This window comes from Lycorma delicatula, chromosome 6, assembly GCF_047948215.1.
Source record: "Lycorma delicatula isolate Av1 chromosome 6, ASM4794821v1, whole genome shotgun sequence".
Lineage (NCBI taxonomy): Eukaryota > Metazoa > Arthropoda > Insecta > Hemiptera > Fulgoridae > Lycorma > Lycorma delicatula.
In genome coordinates, this window is record NC_134460.1 from 129,802,178 (window position 1) to 129,819,928 (window position 17,751).

General features: G+C 26.8%; 1 protein-coding gene across 1 annotated transcript in view; it reads left to right on the forward strand.

Moving 5' to 3' along the window:
• Positions 1-218: 218 nt before the first annotated feature.
• CalpC (calpain C) overlaps positions 219-17,751 on the forward strand; it is a 295,832-nt gene continuing 278,299 nt past the window's right edge. Inside the window, exons 1-2 of the mRNA XM_075368513.1 lie at positions 219-376; positions 1,330-1,565. The gene's annotated coding sequence lies outside the window, so the exon portion shown is untranslated. The remainder of the gene's footprint in view (positions 377-1,329; positions 1,566-17,751) is intronic.

Genomic DNA, 17,751 nt, shown 5'->3' on the forward strand with positions numbered 1-17,751 from the left:
TTATTTGAAAAATAAATTCTTAATTGGTTTTTTAAATTTAAGCCACCATATTAAAAATAATTGCATAAAAACTTAAATAATTTTCCGAAGAAGAAATAAAATCCTTTAGTGGGAAATTTTTTCTTTTCTTTTGTTGCAGTGGCTGCACTGATAGTTGCTAGACTTAGTACTACTTTTATCTAACAGGTTACGGTTGTATCGCTGTAAGCTGATGTTGAGGCCAGTTACCTGACACGTGGCCCCGGTTCGTTGAATGTTCAGTTTACTGTCAGTTGTTTTTAGTATTTGTGCGGGTTTGTTTATACTGTGCTTCCGTCCGTCTGCGTATGCGTTCAGTGTTGTATAATCTAATAACAATAAGATTTATTTATTGAAAGTAATAAACAAATTTAGTGAAATATAGTTTTTTTAATTAATTAAAATCAATTTAACCATAATTTTATTCATAATTCTGTTGAATAATAGATTTTTATAGTAGGCTATAAAGTAGTTAACCTATATATTAAAACACCTTTCTAAAGCATGTTGTACGAGCACACATATTGTAACTAAAATATTCATGTATATATAATTTTTTTGTTACATTCTTCAATTTTTTTCTTAATCTGTTTCTGTTTGAAATGTGGTAGATTTTAACAGTTAAAGCCAAGATTTTATGTGTTATAATCTACATGATAAAATTGGTAGATTATTTGATTTTTAATTTTAAAAATACATTTTTTATAATAAATTAACCTTCTAATGAAACAATTTAAGTGAATGTTGATATTTTTTTTATTTTAATTTAGGTTAATCGTATTTATTTATTTTCGATAGTGTCCACTATACACTGGTGATATCAACCCGCGATTACACCGGTTATTTAATGAAAAATTAATAATTGTATTTCTAATTTATTTTTAAACGTAATAAAAGACAGTAGTAGATTTTTTAAATTTTATCCCAAATTTGAACGTAACGTTTGCATAACTTTTAAAGTTGTATTAATCGAATGTTCATTTAAGTTTCTTCATTTTTTTATATAAAAAAATACGTTATTTATTTATTTAAAAAAATAATTTATTGTTTATTTATTCATAATTTTTGCGGTAATGTTTATTTGGTTCTAATAAACTTTTTTTTATTTTAATTCCATAGGGGATTTTTAAACGTTTAGTCATTGTTTAAAACAATTTTTTTTTAAGAGATAGTCATACACTTTTAGGTTATTGATTAATTTTTGTTTGATAAAAATTGTAATGTTTTGAAAATATTTTTTAATCGAAAAAATTTTAATAGTTTTATCAAAAATTAAGTTATGTCGTATTAATTATTATTAATTTTTTATAGAATCATTTAAGAAATTCTAATAGGATAATCATTGTCATCATAGACTGACAGTAGTGAAAATACTTTCATTAGTGTATATATACCTATATATCGAGATGATAAACTTCATATAAATTATTGTGATTTGACGGATCGTGTTCTTATCCGGGACTATTCTGTAATATTGACATGTAAGGAAAGATTTTTATTGTGGATTTTTACCACCAGAAGGATTACTGCTGTATATAATAATAAAGGTAAGTCGGTGAAGACAATTTATATTATATATATTTATTTATTTTATTCATCTTAACTATAATGACACAGATAAACGTAATTTTTGTTTCCTAACATGCGATTCATGATTTTAATCTGTTTTTTGATGCTGAAAACGAATATGAACTCAGAATCTTTCTATCGGACACTATTTCTGAAAAAAATTAAATTTTAATTTAAGGGATTTTTTTCATTTTCCAACATATAGTGAGAATTGTAAGCTCCTATATAGTATTTTGTGAGCTCATTTTTTATTGTTTAACGTTATTTACGTAATTTGTAAGCTATAAATAAACAATACTAGACAAAGAATTAAATCATATCATAGTCACATATTACATCATATATAATACTGAAGAGTGAGCCTTCATGAACAAGATTAATCATGTCTGTGCAGGTAAAAACATGTAGCTGTGTTTGTATTAAGCACTGGATTTAGAAATGAATTAATTTTGTTCATTCTTATTGCTGTCATAAGTTTAACAGTACAGTGTCATAATGCCTCGAAATTGTGTAAATGATGTGGATGCCTTTTTTTATGTATGTGGTGAGTTTATCGTAAAATCAGATATAAAAAAACATTACACCTTTAATTAAAAAAGCAGCATATCATTTGTACTTTCAGTGTAAATTTGATGATCAGGATAAGACGTGAGCTCCTCAATAGTATACACTAATTGTTCTGTATATTTAAGAGGATGACTGAAAGGTACACGGAAGGCTTTGCCATTTGGTGTACCTATGGTTTGGCGTAAACCAAAGTATCATGTAACTGATTAACTGTTTAACAAGTGGTCTGGAATTTCTAAAAAATCTATACATACTGTAAAACATCCTTCAATGCAATCAGGAATGGAATGGAATGGAATGCAAAGTTGGCGGGAGTTAGATTCTCCCTACGGATCGCAGAACCTGAACAGTGTCCCTTGCTGCTGGATGATTCTATCGGGCGTGTTTTTAAAGGTTTATTTTAGGTGACGGGTCTAATTTTTCAATTTTTGTCTTATTTAATATTTTGTGTTTTTAAGGACGGATTTAATTGCATTCCAAACTCCAATCAGGCCTGTTCCTCACAGTGAAATTATTCCAGTTCCTGAGCCACCTGTGATTGTATGTTTCGAAAGCAGCGATGAAGAAACCAGTCGCTTATGGCATTAATTTGAAAGAGACATACGATGTGATGAAAGACGTTCTTGAAAAAATAAATAATAAAAAACGTAGCTGAAAATCAGGCAGAAATTTCCGAATGTAAGTGAAGGAAAAATTAAAGAAGAAATATTTGTTGGCCCTCAAATAAAAGTTTGTCAAAGATCATGTATTTAACTCAATGTTAAATAATGAAGAAAGTGCAGCTTGGGCTTCATTTAAAGATGTTTGCAAAGGTTTTTTCGGCAAACAAAAATCCGACAATTGCCACGATATTTTTAATCAACTTCTTACTTCATACAGAACTATAGATGTTATGTCTTTGAAAATATATTTGAGATGAAATACAAATACAATTGAGAAGTTAGTGGAGGCACTCGCTTCTCAATTTTTTTCCAACCTTGAATATATAAATGACGAACACGTGAACGTTTCCACCAAGACATTTCGGTGATGGAAAACCGCTATAAAGGGAAATGGAATACTAACATGCTACCCGATTACTGTTGGACATTAATTCGGGATGTGCGTGAGGCTATTTATAAAAGAAAAGCATCAGTGACATCATTCTAACAAAGGTATGGCCATGCAAAATTATAGGTTTTACTTATATTTTCTATTAATTTTTTTTTTGAAGCGTAATTTATTTAAAACTAAGGGTGATAGAAAAATTATATTTACAGATCTGTAACGTACGCAAAAATTTCAAGGTATGGTATCACGCTTAGAGAAACATTACAAAAAATTTTTTGTGTATCAGAGTTATTCATTATAATACGAATAGACTCTTGTCATTCGAAGCGTAATATATACTTAACTTGTGTGGCAGTTAACGGTACACTTACAATAATTTTTTATTCGATTTAACATTCACATCTCTCCAACTACGTTAAATAGTTGATAGAAAGATGCGGTATTATAGATAGATGATTATCGTAGCCTACTTGGACATTTCCTTTTCTCGTGAATTTCACCTCTGCATTATTTTATGGAAACAATTTTTTTCTTTATTAATTTGTTTCTAATTGGATTTTTTTAACAAAAGAAATAATGCTATCTTTTATTTATTTATTATTATTTTTTTTAATATTGATTCTTTTTCAAAATTTTAATTATTAAATTAGGATTAGAATATATTAATAATTGGGATTATGTTTTTAAATGTATTTATATATTATTTTAAAACTGTCAGTGAAATTTTTTAATTTTATCTTATATTTTTTATGAAAAAGAATAAAATGTATTAAAAAATAAATAAAATATTTTATTCATAAAAATAAAAATTAAATCTCTAAATAAAATTTGCGATCTCCTTTGCGTAGTGGTAACGTCTCGCCCTTTCGTCCTCAGGACCCGGGTTCGAATCCCGATCAAGTATGCCACTTTTAATACACTACAAAATTCTATTTCCATATTCCCGCTTACAAGCTTCTCTATAAGCTTCTGTGGTCAATTAATTCATCAAGAAAAAAGGTATATCAAGATAATTTATTTATCTTAAAGCAACAAACAGCCTAATTACAGTCATTTTATAATAAATTATTTTTTTTAGCATATAAAAATGCCATACTTGACCGGGATTCGAACCCGGGATCTTCGGATGAAAGACCGACGCTACTACTCCACCGTGGAGCTCGGAAATAATAATAAATTAACACTGATTTTTTTAGTGAGCCACTAATAATTTTGCTGCGATGTAAGGTTATAAAAGAACACCCACCGGGTTGGTCTAATTTTTCCATTATTCCCTGTTGTAGGGTAGGGATTAAAGATTATTTCTTAATTTATAAAAGGATTAGGCTTATTCCTGTTCCGATCTAAAAGGTTTAATTTGTTTATTTTATTATCTTGATGTTTTTATTACTAAGTCTATAACAGAACTTCATTACATTTTTCTACAGAAAACTCGTCTTTCCATCTTTTAGTAGGTCGATCAATACGCTGGTTTCTAGATGGGAGATATCTTTCAATTAATGATAGCCGTACGTCATTCTTTCTCTCTAAATGTTACTGCCGTTTTCTACTGTACTTGAAAACAAACTGTTTCATTAAATACTGATACTAAATCCGAACTCACGAATAACCTCGTTCTTTATACGGTCAGGCAAAAATCATTTATTAAATACCATTACCTGTTGATTAGCTTAGCTAACTAATGTCTGGAGTTAGTTTAACGAATTTTTTTGGCTTCATGATGTTACAGTATTTTAATAATTTAAAATCTAATAAAATTTGTCCAACTCTTATTGTTATAAATGTTATCCTGTAAATAGCTGTGAAACTGTATACGACAGTCAGGAAAGCTAACATCGAAAGATTTCATTATTATCATTTACCCAAAATCATAGAAGAATGTTTAATCCTAAATAATATTTATAAGAACACAATATAAATACAGGGAACAGTTTAAGTTTAAAGAAGAATATATAATTGTTTTCTTTTTATGTTTTAGTTACAAGAAATTGCAGAAGACGGAGAAAAGTAAATTATTTAATTAAATTTCATCTGAAATTCATTTACAATCCTGGTCGACTCATAAAAGACTATTTGATTATCATAAATAATTTCTGTGAAATCGATTCTTTATTGTAATCCGATGGTTGTAATTTTATTACTGTATTTCCGCTGCCCAAGTGTAGAGTACCAAGCGGTTATGCATCAAATAGTGTGTCCGGGAAGTGTTGACCAGATTTAAGAGATTTATCCAAGATATGAAAATAAAAAAAAGTATATTTTGTACGACAAAAAATTGTAAACATTTTTTGTCCATTAGTAACAGAGATTTTTTAAAATTTAATTTGTTAAGGAAATTAAACGACAGTTTTATTGTTTCAGTTTGATTTTCAAACTTATCGAAGTTGTTTTTTTATAAATTTAATTTGTTAAGGTAATTAAACGACAGTTTTATTTTTTCAGTTTGATTTTCAAACTTATCGAAGTTGTTTATCATTTGTTTCGAACAAATGAAGTACCATTTTGTTCGCAATAAAAGACAATTTTACCTGTAAAATATTTAATTAAATTAATATTTACGAAAAAAAATGATGTGGACATCACATCCTTCCTTGTACGCCATTTAAATTACATATACACATTTTTAAAAATACATAAAATTTTAATTCTCTAATAACTTCTGATTTTTTTATTGTTATTACTCAATTATCATTATTGTAAAAGTTTTTACAATCAGAGGTTAATAATTATTGATAAATCAATATATTTAAAATTAAAAAAAATGTTAAAAAAAGGAGATTAATATTGATTCGAACCGACGTGCCTTCTTTTCTTCTAAGATCCAAATATTTTTATAAAAATTAAAATTTTATTTGGCTATAACTCTGGAACCAATGAAAATAAGTACTACTTATGATATATAGTAGAAAAACTCTCAGTGAGAGCTTATTAATGCAGTTAAAAAAAGTACAAAATCCAAATGTTTTGGATTTTCAGCTTTTTTGGACATTTTTGGTCAAGTCGATTGCAATCAAAAGAAGTGCACAACTAGATGTTACAACAGTCCTAAATCCAAAATTTCAACATCTTACGACTGATCGTTTTTAAGTTTTGAAAGATACATTCGTACAGACGTCACGCCGAAACTAGTCAAAATGGATATTTCGGTTGAAATATGAAAACCAAAGTTTTTCGTGATCACAATACTTCCTTTACTTCATACAAGGAAGTAAAAAATGATTAAGAAATTTAAATGGCTGTGATTTTGGAATTTTCAAACGTATTTATTTTTTAGAAGATTTTTCGATTGATTAATTACACGTACAAGTTTTTGATGAAAATATATCAATCCGTTCTAAAGACAATTTTTGATTGGAAAAAACTCTCACCAAGTGCTGTACAGAAGGGGAAAATGAGGCACGATAGGGGATTTGTTCATATTACATTTTTTGTATATTTTGATATCCTGAATCGGATCTTCAAGGTTGGCTAATACCTCCCTGGACGTTGTATGTTTATATCTTTTGTGTGTGCGCGCGCGGGTGAGTATGTATATATATATATATATATATATATATATATACAATATTATAACCATATATATATATATATTGTGGTTATAATCTTATCTCAAATTTTGTTCCACCTACTATTGTAAACTTTAAGGCTAGTATATCATTACCTATTAGATATTATGATAGTTGCAGTTCAATGCACAGGACTTAAATACATATTAAATGTTCCATGTTAACATACTGAAATGATTACATCGCTTTATTTCAGTTCACATTATTTCGAACCTGGTTAGTTATTCTTAGCCGGGATAAAACCAATTTTCTAGTTATAGAACTGAACAATTTTATTAAATAGTCAATGTAATAATGTAACTTCTGTTTGATTTATGTTGTTGATTTTCTTATACTGAAAAATTATTATTTTATTTTAAATAAAATTTTATGAATAAAATTGTTTAGTGCTGGGATCTATAAAATAAATGTTATCTTAATAAAAGTTTAATTATAAACAGGGATTTTGTATTGTTGAAATGTAAATGTGATAGAATATTGGTTTTTGTTTTGAATTTAAGAATATTCCACTGAAGAAATAAAATGAGTATAAGGCCAGAACTATGCTGTACAAACTTTATTTAATTGATAATGTAAATTTATAATTATTTTAAAAATGTTTTGTGGCGTGCATGTATTGTACCTGCGTGTTTGTTTTAATTTTTTAAAGATGAATTATTTATGGTTCTACGCAATCGTTTTTAAATAAATATTGCAAATTTCTTGTTTACATTATGTTCTATTTCTCGCAATAAATTTCTTCTTTAGACTTTTTCTTTTGTTTTAATGCTTGATAATTGTTCATTTAAGCGTTTAACAATTAGTAGCCTGTAAGTAATTAAGTTCTGTTTTAAATTCTTTTCATGCTCGATTTAAATTTCGCAACGAGTACTTGGCTACTCATTTCATAATGTTTAAAATCTTTCAAAAGTGTTTCATTGTTATTTTATAGGTTTCTAAATATCTTAGTAATAGTTTTCACTCTGCCTAGTGTAGCTTACAATTACAAACAGGTGAGAGTTAATGTTAACGTTTTGACCTAGATTACTGAATATTAGTCAATAACTAATTAGTTGTTATATTTCAAGGTTGTTAATGAAAATTTTACTTGTAATCGATCGAGAAATAATATCTTTCATCTTGTAATAAGTGCTTAATTTGTTTTTTTAAAATTTAAATTGTTTTACTAGGATGTTATAATGCTACTTAAAAATATATTTATTTCTAATGATTATTTAATAGTCGTATTATATTTTGACGATTTTAATCTAAAATTTAATAGCTCATTTCATAATTATGTTTAAAAAGATCAAAAGTGACTTTTAGGTAGATTTCATAAGAAAGCTACCATGATTCGATTTCCGGAAAATTTCGATATATCTTCGCGTTTCCCATACGCCAGATCCCCAAACGTCAGCTCAAAAATTAATATATTCAATTATGTATGTATATTTCACTTTCTTGTGGACACGATAACTGCCGTAATTTTGCGCCAATCACTTTTAAATTGATACATAAAATATAACGACCCAAAATCTCGGTTGGGTTCGTTAACGGCAAAAATCGGAACATTAAGATGAAAATGGGAGGGGCTTTTTCTAAAAAAACAAAATATCGCTATAACTTTCTTATTAAGTAAAGTATCCAATTCGTTTAATGTTCTTACGATTCTTTGGATAAGGGCCTAAAACGTATCTAAGTAAAGTTTTTTGATATCACCAACCATAATACGATTAATATATTTTCCGTAGGGTATGAAAAATGTCATCCTTATCTGGGACTAAAACTCAGAACCTCTGGATAAAAGGAAGAGAAAACTTTATGTTATCGGCATTTTTTTTTTAAGTAAAATTTATTTCAGTCTGGAATGTTTCTAAAAATATTGAATAGCCGCCAATGAATTGCATAACTTTAACGATGTATCCAGAAAAGTTATGCAATCCACTTTTGAAAAAAGTTTCTTGCTAAAATTTTTATTAAATATAACGTTTTTGTTTGATTATTTTTAAATCTCTCATTTCAATTTTTAAAGTCAAGATGCTCAATAACATAAAGCAATAACCAAAATTTTTAATATTAGTTTAGCATTTCTAATTTCGAACACTATGTATTTGACTTTTTGAAAATTTGGGATCTCATGCATCAGGTAACTGTTTTATTAATTAAAGTATTCATTAATATGATTTTAAATCAATTTTAAAAAATCGATTTTTTTCTTTTAAATTTGTAAATTTCCATCAGGGGGCAATATTAATTTATTTTAGTGACTTTATTGTTTAATAAAATACGTTTTGAGCATTAATAATCTGAAACCGCGAAAAAAATATTTTTTTTTATTTTGGAGGCTTCCATACTCAAGCGGAAGTATTCGATAAAATCAATTTTTAAGATAATAGTACCTCAGTGGTGATAATTGTTTTAAAAAATCTGATGTCGATACCACTTGAGTTTCTTGTACGCCTATTAAATTACAAATACATATTTAAAAAAAAATTAAAAATACATAAAATTTTATTTCATTAATAACGTCTGACATTTTATCTTTTTTTTTATTGTTATCATTGAATTATTATTTATCGTAAAACTTTTTTTACAATCATAGGTTAATATTTATTAATAAATCAATATATTTAAATTAAAAAAAAAGGAGATGAAGTCGGATTTGAACTGATGTGAATTCCCCTTGTAAGATCTAAACATTTCATTAATTAAAATTTTATTTGGCTATAACTCTGGAACCAGTAAAGATAAATACCATTCATGATATATCGTTGAAAAGCTCTTAATGAGGACTTATTACTGCAGTTATTAAAAAATCGAAAATCCACATTTATTTTGGATTTTGGGCTTCTCTGGACACTTTTGGTCTAGTCGACTGGAATCAAAAGGGAAGGTCCATAATTAGATGTTACAACAGTACTAAATCCAAAATTTCAACATCCTTCAGCTAATTGTATTTGAGTTATGCGAGATACATAATACAAACATACGTACATACTGACGTCACGCTGAAACTAGACAAAATGGATTCAGGGATGGTCAAAATGGATATTTTCGTTGAAATTTGAAAACCGAAATTTTTCGCGATTACAATACTTCGTAAAAGGAATTCAAAAAGGAATTTTTTTAAATTTTCAAAGATGCAACCATAATTCTAAATAAACAAAGTTGCAATTTTCTAGAGAAGGGTGACATTTTTTTGGCTAATCTTTTTTAAAAAAAAATATTAAAGAGTAAGGGCTATTAAAAATTGGGTTTTTACATTGTAAGTGCATTGGGGAACTTGCGAAATGAATTTAAATTAAACAAAGTTTTTTTTAAATTTTAAATAATAGTTTTTGTAACCAAACACCATTGCAGTGGAATGGGCAAACAAATTTTATAGTGGTTTGAAGGCCTATTGATGTAGAAAATATAGATGAAAAACACTTCCATTAACGTCTTTTCTTAAAGAAGATGTAGCTAAATAAATAATATGTACTCATGTTTTGTTGAGGGGGTGTTTTGATAAACTAAAGAAGATAAGATTTGTATCTTTGTTAATGGCCAGTTTAAAAGTTTATAATTGCCCTATATAAAAGTATTATTTAAAAAAAAAAACTTTTAATATAACTGATGCAATAACCAACGCTTAAAGTAAAGGATTGTAACGGCCACGTAATTACAGATTGTAGACTTAATTATTGAAAGAAGACATCAAATTTTAGCTTTTATATAACTTTGCAACTACTGTAAAGTTTAAAAAAAGAATATATCAGATTATAGATTCTTGTATTTTACGTTTAGAAAATTGTTTAAACGGCAACAAATACGTTATTTATAATTTTTAGAAACAAAAAACACAATAAATGAGGTTTTTACAGTATTTTTTATGTGTTTGTGAGTTTGGTGTTTCTTAACTTTGACAAAACAATTATAACTGGTGAAATTACAAAGTAATAAACAAAGTACAAAACACGTTTTAAATATCTCAAAATATTCTTACAGAAACAGTTTTAAACCAACAATTAAGTTCTTTCTTCAGTAGTATTGTAGATGGTCTGTATCATAAAGTGGTTAGAAAACATTTAGAAATAAAATAATAAAGTATACTAAATTACTGTCATAATTTCAGTTATGTTTTTACGTTTAGTTTATTTTTTGTAAAAATTTGTTTACTTTTACGTTTGGGAATTTCTATTGTCAGAGCTTGTTGAGTTATATCCTGTAGGTGAAATTTACATGCTGGTGTTATTTCTTTGTGTTCATTAGGTTATTTACAAAGATTAAAAAAAAATCTTAACTTCTGCGTGTGCGTGCGAATAGTTTATTTTGACTAAAATTTAATTATAAAGGGTAATGTCTTTCAATGTAGAGTTAGGTATATGGATAAACATATCACCACTTACTCGAGTAAATCATTACAAAAAAAAACAACAAAGGTTAATTCTGATGTTGCTTGTAGCAATATTATTATTCTTTTTTTGTATTTATTCGTCCGGTTTACTCATTATGATAGCGGTTTGAATGCATTAAATAAATTATCTTTATTTAAATTAAGCTTTACTGTTTATTTCATTTGTAATAAGATATAATTATACAACACTTACACATAAACACACACAAATATACGTTTTCTTCTCTTTTTTTATCCAGACCACTAAGGATCACGTTTGCATAATAGTTTGCAACCTCTTTTTTTCCCAATATTTTTAAAATTTTTTTATTCTGTTGTTGATTTTCTTCCTCGGTCCACTTTCTTCCCACTCTCCTCTTATCATTTAGTTTCTTTGATTAATTTTCTAAATTAGTTTCTATTTTAAACAGGTTTGTTTGGAGATTTTTAAAGTTTTATGATCGGTTTATTCTTCTTTAGACCATCTACATTTAATAGTTCTATTGTTATAAAAGCTAAATATTTGTTTTGTTAATCTGCATCTGCTTGTTCTGTATAAATGTTCATAAAATTGTAATCTTCTCCGGATGGTTTCTTTTATTTTTTCTGTATTATAAATTTCTGTTTCACCTTTAAGTTTATAAATTCGGTGCTGGTAATCGGGCCCATATATTTCTTAACATTCTTTTTTTCTATTTTATAAGGTCTTATAACAAACATTTTGCAAACACCCAGCGCCATATAACTCCTCCGTAAGAATAAGTGTTTTGTAATCTCGGAGTTTCGTGTTATGCGAAAACAATTTTTTATTTATAAATTTCGAGTTAATTTAAAGCTATCGACGTTTTCTGCGTTTCCTCTTTTAGCGTTCTATATTTAATTTCCTCTTCATTTTTATTTTTGGTGATCGAAAATTTCGTAAACCGCCCCTTCAACTTTGAAACTTATTTTACTGTAAAATTAATATTATTTTTATGTCATTTTTGTTTACTTATATTTGTGTATAATAGCTTTTATTAAGAACCACCTGAATAGAAAAAAAAAATCTTGTTAACTTCTCCATCTGCGTGCGTATAGTTTATTTTGACTAAAATTTAACTATAAAGCGGTAATGTCTTTCAATGAAGAGTTAGGTATATGAATTGATTTACTCGAGTAAATCATTACAAAAAAATTAAGGATCATTATGAATGCTAATTCAGATAATAATAATAAAAAAAAATATTAGACTACCAGGAATTTTTTTTTTTTGTTAAGGTCATTGTCCTAAACTTACCGCTCATTTATGCTTGATAGTAAACCATTCACAATAAAAGTATGTAATATAATGTGGTAAACTAAATTGTATGTGGTTTTGTTTGTTACCGCATAATTTTTTTTTAGTTTATATTCTATGCCTACTACATTTATATTTATGTATTATATTTTATTACTTATAAGATTGTAACAGATGTAAATTTATTTCAAAATTTGTTATTTTAAATTATCATGTTTTCTTATATGTCTTTTTTACTCCTGTAAATTATAAAAATACCAGTAAATATTTTATGTAATGGATGAAAATCAATCAGTATATCATTTATCAATTTTACAGTGATTGGTTTAGTCTCCTCTTCCTGTTTTTTAAATGACTATAATAATTTCCTTAAAAACTGTAATTTATTACGATTTTTTTTTTAATTCAAGGTTTTACCCAAATAAATAGCAAATCAGTCACGATTTGGTAGTGTGACCTCTTTTACTTTCATGTCATTCATTCTTGAACAGTATCGTTAGTTGTTCCCCAGTATTATTCCATGAATATAACCATTTTAATATTTTTTTTATTATATTAAAAATCCTTTGAATAGTATAATTCAAGGGTTCAAGAAAACATTTCTTTTAAGCCTTACTAGTATGTCAAAATACTAGAGAAAACAATCTGAAATTTCATGAGAGTATAGAATAAATTTCATATGTTAATATGCCCTAACTGTGCATTCTCTGGATTTCCGTAGGAAAAAATCTTTTACAAAATTAAAATTGTTCAAATGATTGTATTTTCTTTCTTTAGCTAACAATATCAGAGTTTTTCTTTTGAGTGGATGTAAAATTATGTTGCAGAACCATACAACAGCTGTAATTACAGCTAGCTACAAAACCGGTAAAACTATTCCCTCAATCCACAGTATAGAGAATAATTTAATTTATAAAAATCTAATTTATACTATCTAGGTGTACAAAATATTTACCTTAGTTAGTTTTTAAAAAAAAATGTTCAATTTACTTTTTTTTATTCATTTGTATTGTATGATTTTTCATTTACCTTAATGGGTATGTAAAGATGTATGTCTGTGGTATTTGGTGATGCAAATAATAAATTCATTTACAATGAATAAAATTTGAATTACATATACTTTGATTTTATTAGCACAATTTAAAAAAAAATATTACTATTAGAAAAAATTGGTAATTCTTGAAAATTAAATATTAACGTTTCCGTAAAAAGAAAAATCTGATTTGGACACCACATGACTTCGTTGTACGCGTATTAAATTACATATACACATTTTTAAAAATACATAAAGTTTTAATTCACTAATAACTTCTGATTTTTTTAAACTGTTATTATTGAATTATCATTATTGTAAACATTTTTTACAGTCGGAGGTTAATAATTATTAGTAAATCAATATATTTAAATTAAAAAAAAGGAGATTAATACTGATTCGAACCGATGTGCCTTCTCCTCTTCTAAGAGCCAAATATTTCATTAATTGAAATTTTATTTGGCTATAACTCTGGAACCAATGAAAATAAGTACTACTTATGATATAGAGTTGAAAAGCTCTCAGTGAGGGCTTATTAGTGCGGTTAAGAAAAAGTCCAAAAAAAATTTTTGGATATTGGGCTTTTTTGAATACTTTTGGTCCAATCAAAAAAGAAGTGCACAACTAGATTTTACAACAATCCTAAATCCAAAATTTCAACATCCTACGGCTAATTGTTCTTAAGATTGCGAGATACATACGTTCATACGAAGGTACAGACGTCACGTCGAAACTAGTCAAAATGGATTCAGGGAGGTCTAAATAGGTATTTTCGTTGAAATCTGAAAACCTAAATTTTTCGCGATCACAATACTTCCTTTACTTCGTACAAGGAAGTAAAAATGAATGGCAAATATTATTTGATTGAAAAATTAAGTTATTTATAACATACTTTTGTAATTAGATATTTTTTGCTACTCATTTAAATTTTCGGGGTTTAGTTAAGAGAACAGTAGTTAATTATTTCTTAAAGATATTTAAAAAGAAAAAAAAAATATATATATATATATACTAGCATTTCCCGTCGCGGCTTCGCTCACGAAATACATAATCAGAATTACAAACATAAATTACCATATCAAATCTCATAAAGATTTACTCAATAGCGATTTCATAAAAAGGCAAAACTGTAAGAAAAAAATTATATTTTTTTACCCCTTAAAATAATAAAATTTAAAAAATCCGAAAATTTGTTTTTGATGTGTATGTGAAGAATATATACGAGCCCATATCGAGTGAATAACTTCTTTAGTATAGTCAGAAATGGGGAGAATTTGCAATCATTGTTCAAAATTTTTTACTTTAAAAGTTCAACTCATTCCAAGTAATATTCAAAAAAAAATTAGAAATTAATTTTTAGATATTCACACAAAGATTACACACACCAAAAATCAAATTGATTTCTTCATTTGTTACCGAGAAATTAAAAAAATAATAAACTTCATTGTTACTCTATTTTAACCCGTTTAACTCTAAATTTCAAAAAATTCTTTCATAGGATCCACTTGCACCTTAAGAAGAACGTGTATAAAAGTTTTCATTAATGTTTCTTCTGTAGTTTTTGCTGGGCGTTGATAAATCAGTCAGTCATGACATATTGTTTCATATGTATAGATATAACTGACAGACCCGTAGTGGTTTCGCCCGCGTTATATGTTTACTTTTGTTTCCGGACGCGGTCAGGGGATGTTTAGTCAGTCAGGACACACTTTACTCGCCCTTCCCGTCTAACAAGAGGGCTCTGTCTCTTGGATCCCCGTGTGTTTATTAAAATCATGATTGAGAGAATATTAATAATAGTAATAAAAATAATAAATAAAAATTAAAGCCTGTTCAATTTATAAAAAATATCAGTGTATTGTAATTTCTTCCCATCAATAGTTTAGTCAGTACAGGACTTAAATTTTACCCACCGGGTTGGTCTAGTGGTGAATGCGTCATCGCAAATCAGCTGATTTAGAAGTTGAGAGTTCCAAGTTCAAATCCTAGTAAAGGCAGTTATTTTTATACGGATTTGAATACTAGATCGTGGATACCGGTGTTCTTTAGTGGTTGGGTGTCAATTAAAAACATTGGGAAGGCAAACCACCTGTAAAACCTGCCAGGAAAGTTCCAAGGAATTGGAATCACAAAGGGTGGAAATAATGATAATTAAATTTTCTATATTAGAAAAAAATAATATATTGGTAAATAATATATTTACCAATATATTATTTGATTCCTCAAACGTTTTGGCTATTCTGCCATCTTCAGGAGGAATTTATAATAATTTAGAATTAAAATATATTAAATATATATAAAAATATAAAATTCTCATGATAAATTAAATAAAATTTTATGTACTTTAAAAATGTTTATATGTAATTTAACAGGCATTATTACATATGTTATATGTGTATATGTATAACATCTATGTGATTTGGTCTAACATCTGATTACTTAATATTAATTTAAAATTATAATTTAGAATCGTACTATTTTTGGATATTCTACTTTAATTTTGTTTATGTTTATCTACATCAAAGTTAACTACAGAGTGACTGAAAATGAAGACCCGCATAAGAATAACATATACGAGTACACTGAGACATACATACACGCCCGAATTTTAATAAATTGCAATCTTTTAGTTCATTACTCCTTTGATATTATCGGACAATATTCTCCCTAAGTCGAAGTTGATCATGATTTACTTTATTTGTTTTTTTTATTGCCAATCATCATTTAATCGCAGTTTGGTTTGCTATTATTCTTCTGATCTTAATTTGTGTACACGTTCTCTAGTTTCAGCAATTGTGTAACTGTCCACTTTATTAAGCAATTGGAGGATCGTATCTCACTTTCCAATAAAATAACTTTAAATGAAGTACACCAAAAAATGTGTATATGTAATTTAAGAGACGTTAAGGAAGTTATGTGATGTCCACATCAGATTTTTTTTTATCTTAAAGTTTCAGTGTATTATTATTTATATACTTTTCCATTGTTTTTAAGTTTTTTATTTACTATTTTTTCCCATAGTATTCTTTTCGATTAAGTTTTGAGATATTTGTACTTGTTATTTCTTAACAGTAGCTTATTTAATTTTCAACTTTTGTAATATTTTATCTGTAGATAGAAAGTACGGTTGTTTTAATATATATTTTTTCTGGTAATTTTAGGAAGAATGTCATGGCGTATTTAATTACTTCAATTTAAATAATTAAATTAATAGTTTTAATTAATTACTACAATTTATTTATTTATTTTTTTATATACATTTTTTGAGAAAGTAAATTTGCAATCTTGAGCGTAAAAAAATGTATAATTTATTTTTTTCGGCTTACAGAAAAATAGTATTTTAGTAACTCGTCTACTTTCATGTTTATGAGTAATATGGTCACACTACCTTTTATTCAGAAAGGTTTTGGATTAGAATCCCGATCAGATTTAAAACTTTTCGTACGTTACAAAATTCATGTTATCATTAAAAAAAAGGTAAGGCAACTGTAGTTTGGAATGTTGTTAATATGAATAAATAAATATAGAGAATAAATAATTGGTAATTTTTAGTTTAATTGGGAGAAATCTGTGTCGATATCTGTGAAGAAGAGAAAAGTGAATATATATTATAAGATTCAATATTGGTTAATTTAGTGAGAGTTTTGTGACTAAGATAATCAATGGAAAAGTGTGGGATGTTGGAGAGGGGAAGAATTGAAAAGAAATAGGTTTTTAGAAATGTAAAAAAAAATGTTACAAAATTCCGAATTTTTCATGTATTTATTTTATATATCATTAAGGTATCGAATTAGAATGCAAAATGAAGAGAAATATTGACGAGTGTAATGAAAAAAAGATTTGTTTAATTCTTTAAACTGAACAATGACTATTCTGTAATTTCTTTTTGTTTTATTTTTGTATTAATTTTCTTTTTTCATTTTACTTTATGTAATTTACTTTATGGGCAAATATACTATTTCACTATATTAGTTAAAGTTGTGTGTATATTATAAATAATTTTTAAAATTCTATAAATCATTTTACTTTCTTTTTTTTATTAAACACGTACTATTATACACAGTATCATATTACCACTTTCTTTATATCTACAAGAGAAATTTCATATAGTTTTTGTTATTATTATTATATTTTTTACATAAGTTTCGTACTACAAATTTAGTGGTCTATGTATCTACTTATATTGTTATATTTTGATTTCAGTCACGAGAAAATGTATTATAATAAACTTTACTATAAAATTTTGTTTAATCTTAATGTTCATTTACTGTGTTGTAATGTAAATATAATTATATATTATTTTTGAAATACCTTCTGT